The sequence below is a fragment of the Centruroides sculpturatus genome, unplaced genomic scaffold (genome assembly GCF_000671375.1).
Source record: "Centruroides sculpturatus isolate CEXI.00-Female unplaced genomic scaffold, Cexi_2.0 scaffold2453, whole genome shotgun sequence".
NCBI classification, from domain to species: domain Eukaryota; kingdom Metazoa; phylum Arthropoda; class Arachnida; order Scorpiones; family Buthidae; genus Centruroides; species Centruroides sculpturatus.
This window is the reverse complement of record NW_019386597.1, coordinates 26,666-34,701: the sequence shown is the minus strand read 5'-3', so window position 1 is coordinate 34,701 and position 8,036 is coordinate 26,666. Positions and strand designations below refer to the sequence as shown.

General features: G+C 29.6%; 1 long non-coding RNA gene across 1 annotated transcript; it reads right to left on the bottom strand.

The window, feature by feature from the left end:
- Positions 1-3,689: 3,689 nt before the first annotated feature.
- Positions 3,690-5,046, bottom strand: LOC111615376. The gene is made up of 3 exons (XR_002755070.1): positions 4,950-5,046; positions 4,196-4,266; positions 3,690-4,011 (listed from the first exon to the last, which is right to left on the bottom strand). It is a non-coding gene; the product is annotated as an uncharacterized LOC111615376 (long non-coding RNA).
- Positions 5,047-8,036: the final 2,990 nt, after the last annotated feature.

Sequence of the window (8,036 nt, the reverse complement as noted above, 5' to 3'; positions counted from 1 at the left end):
TTAATCACAATTAACTCGCCATTAATCACAATTTAATCACAATTAACTCGCCATTAATGACAATTAAAATTACCGTAATGTGATCACATTGATCACAATTAAAATGTGATCAATGGCAATTTAATTGTGATTAAATCGTGATTATATACAAAGTTGTATTAGGAGGGTTGTGTCTTAGGAGGTAATTTTAATTATCATTAAATTACCCCCATAAATTGTGATTACCTTTTTAATTGCGATTTAAAATATTATTAAATCATTAAAAATTAAATCACAATTAAAATTACCGTAGGTAATTAAACGGGTGCTTAAATGCTCAACTTCATCATTGTTTAATTGCCTGTGTTTGTAGATTAAACAAACATGCACTCATGTAAGCGTGCGTAATTCTGTGATACATATGCGCATATTTAAATAACTTAAGATCTAATATAATACAATTCTACACTTTACTAATATTCATACTCACTGATTTTGAATGGATTATATTGAATTTTATAACACGTACAGCGTTTAATCTTTACTTGACGAGTTTTTCTTCGCCTGTAAGACCGAAAATCTTATTCATTTCACACTTTACACTCCTGGTGTTATATATAACAGAGAGAAAGTATGACCATCGATCAAAAAATAACCCCCCAAAAAAATTATTCTTACATTTCTGGACTCGGGAGACCTCGAAACGTCGAGAAATGTAAAAAAAAATTGGGGTGTTTTTTCCCCTCTATGTATGGGTTTTAGTATGTGTGGGGGACACGTTATGTTTGTCCAATTTGAAGCTTAATAACTGCTGTACCTTTTGTCAAAAATTTCTGAAATTTTACAGGGAAGTTTGTGTATTAGTGTCATTAATGCTGTTAAATTTTGGTGGTTATATGTCAAGAGAATGGGGAGATAAACGGGGGGGTCACACGTCACATCTCGAGTGGGGTCGGATTTTTAATTAAGTTTTTTGATATTTTCTTACTGAAAGTTAGTAATTGTTCTGTTCATTTCAGTTGTATAACATGTTAGATCAGTGCCAAGAATCAGACGTACCTTTTGTCCAAAATTTCTGAAATTTTGCAGGGAGGTTTATGTATTAGATGGATTAACGTCGTTAAATTTTGGTTGATAAAGGTCGAGGGGTTAAGGAGATACATGGANCTTTTTAAAAAAAAAACTTTCCGCCCTGTGGGCATTAAAAGGGCCTTTTTAAACAAGCCCATTATGGGTTTTATATATATTTATATATATCCCATCGAGACTTCGAATTATCGACTTTCTAAAAAGTATTTGTCAAGGATTTGCATAACACAAAGCGTAGTGTTATGCAAATCCGTGCTGTATTGAACGTAACTATCGTGTTATACGAGGGATATCTGCATTTAATAAACAAGGTGTAAATCTTAAAGAAAATGTATTGCACTGTATTGTACATTGTTTAAAGAAGCGAGAGATCTAAAACAGAAGAAATTTAGGACTTACGAAATAACTTTAAAGAGAACAATAGGTGCTTTTGTTTCGTACTAATGGCGTAGGCCGTAAGTCAATTTTGAATTTTTCTTTTTATAATTCTACGTTATATAAAAGACACAAGAATGATGTCAAAATTACTTAAGGGTCATCTTTCAACGTAATTTCTATAGGTCATCATTAGGGTAATACCGTATTCGTAAAGGTAACATTTCATAATATACCGTTCGAATACAAATAATTTAAAATACAAAATAAATAAATAAATAAACGATGTGTATTGTATATATAAGGGTGTATGCGAGCAATGAGTTTCTACATTGCAAATTTCTTTTTTTTTTAAGAGCAAATTTATATCCCAGCGTGCAACAATCTACGCTCGCTCCCGAACAGAGAAGTGGTCGGCCATCTTTTTTTTTTCCAATGCGACTTCTCTCTCGGTTAATGTCCACACCAACTATGTAGAAATTAAAAAATTTTATAGATTTATATATAATAGAACATAAATTGTATTACGATTGAATTATTATTACAAAAGTTGTATGGATTTTTAAATATCTAGTTACTTTCCACCCACTCTGTAAAATTGTATATAATTAGTGTAGAGTTGTATGCGTTTAGTGATTGATTTTACTAATCACGAGGCACGTTTTTTAATAGTATTGTCCGTTTTAAAATAAGAAAAAAAGAAATAATTTATTATAGAGAAAAGAGATGTATATAATTCCATTATTTTTCCGCATAATCACCGTTGACTTCCATACATTTTACTTCAGTTGGAAGAAAGTATGGCGATCGGTCAAAAAATGACCCCCAAGATTTTTATATGTTTTTTGACTCCGGACAAATTGAAGTATTAACAATTATAATCCAGCTTGTGTCAGGTTGAAGTGCACTATAAGTGTCATGCTATTATATAATACAATCATTAATTATATCAATGTAAATACGTTAAACATTCTCTAAATCTTATTGTTATTTTTAATTCTCTCGCATACATTTTGAGATAATTTTTGTTGGTCAAAGATTGAGCCAAACACACATTATTTTGTCTAAGGGTATTGTTACATTTTTCAAATATGTTCTTTTTATATATGGAAACGAGTAATAACTTTTACCTTGTTTATATTAAGTATTGTTTATGCCACTTAATTAACTTTATACTGAATGATTATCCAAAATTAAACTTAATTAAATTAGAGTAATTATTATCGTGAAAGGTATGTTTTTTTCATTATTTAGAAAACACGTGGACTCTTCTCAATAAATCTGAGTAAACAACCAGATTACAATTAGCTGAATTTTATTCTTCTTCTTCAATTAGCACATTAATTCAATTGTCGTTTACCTGACAAACATTTGTTTTATTGTCGTTTTAAATGATTTTTAAGGCATATTCAGTTTAATTTTAACCACGTAAAGGAGTAGGCTTCCTATGTACAAAGTGTTAGAGAGGTGTTATATTTGAGTTTCATTAATTAATGCTTTTTGTTTTCAATTTGGAACAGATAATAATAGCATTTTACACGTTAAAAAATTTTCCTTTCTTGATAATACTCGGTGTTAAATCTAGTGTTTTCTTTTAATGAATACAATAGAAGAAGTTTAGTGTAAGTTTAATAAACCTCCGATCAATAAGAACCTCCATTTTATAAGGGGAAACAAAGAAATGATTGTTATCTGATGAGTTAAGTGACATATTTTTCTTTTCATTCGCGAGATAATCCACTTGTATTTTTTCAACTGACTATTTTTTCCACCCTCCCTACATCTAATATACTTATTGTGGACAAAACATCAACCCCTGGAGTACGATTAAATTGGGAAAATCCAATGTTACGATTTAAAGTAGTGGATCTTATCGAGCACTTAAGAAAATTGTTGCCACCTTCTAGAAGAAGTCCACCGAGAAAAATTCAAAATCGATGATTTAACTTCAAAAATAAAAGTTCTCGTATATTAAATTACAAAATCAATAATGCTAAGTCACACTGATACACAACCGTGATTTCAAATTAGTTTGAATTACTTAAACTTTCGCATCTTAAGTTTAACTCACAGCAACAAGCAAACTTGAAGGACATACACAACAGACCAAAAGAATGATCTTGACGCCATCCCCTACAAATACACCAATCAACTCGCTGCGCTATTTCGAATCTAGATGTACGTGTAAGCAAACATAATTGTGTAAATGCTGTAATTACAGCCCACAAAATTCAAACTAGCCGGTTTTCTGGTAATTCCACATTTCTAAAAGCCAGATATTTGGTACAGTACTGTAATTTTAATTCAGTCGAAAATACCAAATATTTACGAAAGTTTTTTAACTGTTAGAATAGAAAAACGTTATGTAAAAATACATGAAGTGATTATAAATACTAATGCAGTAAATTAACGATAACTATTTTATTCGTTTTCCGAATTTTGACGAACTGTACAATAAATACATTTCATCCCCATAATCGACATTTATTCTCGGGATTCATATAACTTTTCAAAGGACAGTTGAAAACTTCAGCAAAATCTGGAGAATTCATTAAAGGAACCAGCACTCTAAAAAGAAAATTTTACGATATTAATAAATTAGTATTATATTTATTTTATATCCTTATCCACAGATGAAAGTCTCCGCTAAAAATTAAATAATTAACATTTCTGTTACTTTAAGCAATTTAATGCTTGCTGTTTGTCTCCTGGTTTTACTTTTGACCATAAAAAATTAACTTATTAAACTTACCGGTATTTTCCGGGACTATGCTGATCACGTTCGAAAGTTTTTTTCATGGATTCGATTGCCTCACACCAAAGCTACGCACAACATGAAATATTTATAAAATTTTGTATTTAGTATTAATATTATTTATAATTTGAATTTTGTTTTAATTATTATTGGAAAATTAAAATTCTAGTGTTTTCATTGGTATATACTTTTATTCCAGATGTTTATCAGAATAACGACAAGATTTATACTAAAAGAATACTAAAACAATATTAATTTAACAAAGCAGAGAGTTAGCGAAGTATCTTCTATATGGCTTTCTCCTCAAAATTTAATCGATCCATTTTGATAAAACTCTGCTATTTTTAATGTCACTTTGACCCCACTGTATCTCGAAAACGAAGTTATAGACCGATATTTTTTTTATTACAGTTTTGGATTTTTCATGTCAACTAATTCCGTTACGGACGATCAATGACGTCAAAGTGACAATGTTTGACGTCATTGATCGTCCCTAACAAAATTTACGAACTAAAATAAAAAATCACCATTGCCTGCACCTAACAAAAAATTTTTGCGAGAAACCGACAAAATACGTGAACAAAGCAATCGGCGTCAATTGCTTTCTTCTTGAATCGCCTCTCCGTGAGAGCGTGTAAAGATAGCATTTTTCGTATACATCAGGTGAAAGAATCACATTTCTTTCCGACTCCACATCAATTTTGTCATTATGTCCTATCTTTGTAAGCAAATTTCAAATGTATGGATTAACCTGAGCAAATCCGATGAAAAACATTTGTTTATTTGTAAAGTCGAGACCAGGAAGATGAGGTTCTTCTCCGTGGCGTTTAAGATATTTTTCGTAAGCCTGCATAATGAAGTAATANCGCCATTAATCACAATTTAATCACAATTAACTCGCCATTAATCACAATTTAATCACAATTAACTCGCCATTAATCACAATTTAATCACAATTAACTCGCCATTAATCACAATTTAATCACAATTAACTCGCCATTAATCACAATTTAATCACAATTAACTCGCCATTAATCACAATTTAATCACAATTAACTCGCCATTAATCACAATTTAATCACAATTAACTCGCCATTAATCACAATTTAATCACAATTAACTCGCCATTAATCACAATTTAATCACAATTAACTCGCCATTAATCACAATTTAATCACAATTAACTCGCCATTAATCACAATTTAATCACAATTAACTCGCCATTAATCACAATTTAATCACAATTAACTCGCCATTAATCACAATTTAATCACAATTAACTCGCCATTAATCACAATTTAATCACAATTAACTCGCCATTAATCACAATTTAATCACAATTAACTCGCCATTAATCACAATTTAATCACAATTAACTCGCCATTAATCACAATTTAATCACAATTAACTCGCCATTAATCACAATTTAATCACAATTAACTCGCCATTAATCACAATTTAATCACAATTAACTCGCCATTAATCACAATTTAATCACAATTAACTCGCCATTAATCACAATTTAATCACAATTAACTCGCCATTAATCACAATTTAATCACAATTAACTCGCCATTAATCACAATTTAATCACAATTAACTCGCCATTAATCACAATTTAATCACAATTAACTCGCCATTAATCACAATTTAATCACAATTAACTCGCCATTAATCACAATTTAATCACAATTAACTCGCCATTAATCACAATTTAATCACAATTAACTCGCCATTAATCACAATTTAATCACAATTAACTCGCCATTAATCACAATTTAATCACAATTAACTCGCCATTAATCACAATTTAATCACAATTAACTCGCCATTAATCACAATTTAATCACAATTAACTCGCCATTAATCACAATTTAATCACAATTAACTCGCCATTAATCACAATTTAATCACAATTAACTCGCCATTAATCACAATTTAATCACAATTAACTCGCCATTAATCACAATTTAATCACAATTAACTCGCCATTAATCACAATTTAATCACAATTAACTCGCCATTAATCACAATTTAATCACAATTAACTCGCCATTAATCACAATTTAATCACAATTAACTCGCCATTAATCACAATTTAATCACAATTAACTCGCCATTAATCACAATTTAATCACAATTAACTCGCCATTAATCACAATTTAATCACAATTAACTCGCCATTAATCACAATTTAATCACAATTAACTCGCCATTAATCACAATTTAATCACAATTAACTCGCCATTAATCACAATTTAATCACAATTAACTCGCCATTAATCACAATTTAATCACAATTAACTCGCCATTAATCACAATTTAATCACAATTAACTCGCCATTAATCACAATTTAATCACAATTAACTCGCCATTAATCACAATTTAATCACAATTAACTCGCCATTAATCACAATTTAATCACAATTAACTCGCCATTAATCACAATTTAATCACAATTAACTCGCCATTAATCACAATTTAATCACAATTAACTCGCCATTAATCACAATTTAATCACAATTAACTCGCCATTAATCACAATTTAATCACAATTAACTCGCCATTAATCACAATTTAATCACAATTAACTCGCCATTAATCACAATTTAATCACAATTAACTCGCCATTAATCACAATTTAATCACAATTAACTCGCCATTAATCACAATTTAATCACAATTAACTCGCCATTAATCACAATTTAATCACAATTAACTCGCCATTAATCACAATTTAATCACAATTAACTCGCCATTAATCACAATTTAATCACAATTAACTCGCCATTAATCACAATTTAATCACAATTAACTCGCCATTAATCACAATTTAATCACAATTAACTCGCCATTAATCACAATTTAATCACAATTAACTCGCCATTAATCACAATTTAATCACAATTAACTCGCCATTAATCACAATTTAATCACAATTAACTCGCCATTAATCACAATTTAATCACAATTAACTCGCCATTAATCACAATTTAATCACAATTAACTCGCCATTAATCACAATTTAATCACAATTAACTCGCCATTAATCACAATTTAATCACAATTAACTCGCCATTAATCACAATTTAATCACAATTAACTCGCCATTAATCACAATTTAATCACAATTAACTCGCCATTAATCACAATTTAATCACAATTAACTCGCCATTAATCACAATTTAATCACAATTAACTCGCCATTAATCACAATTTAATCACAATTAACTCGCCATTAATCACAATTTAATCACAATTAACTCGCCATTAATCACAATTTAATCACAATTAACTCGCCATTAATCACAATTTAATCACAATTAACTCGCCATTAATCACAATTTAATCACAATTAACTCGCCATTAATCACAATTTAATCACAATTAACTCGCCATTAATCACAATTTAATCACAATTAACTCGCCATTAATCACAATTTAATCACAATTAACTCGCCATTAATCACAATTTAATCACAATTAACTCGCCATTAATCACAATTTAATCACAATTAACTCGCCATTAATCACAATTTAATCACAATTAACTCGCCATTAATCACAATTTAATCACAATTAACTCGCCATTAATCACAATTTAATCACAATTAACTCGCCATTAATCACAATTTAATCACAATTAACTCGCCATTAATCACAATTTAATCACAATTAACTCGCCATTAATCACAATTTAATCACAATTAACTCGCCATTAATCACAATTTAATCACAATTAACTCGCCATTAATCACAATTTAATCACAATTAACTCGCCATTAATCACAATTTAATCACAATTAACTCGCCATTAATCACAATTTAATCACAATT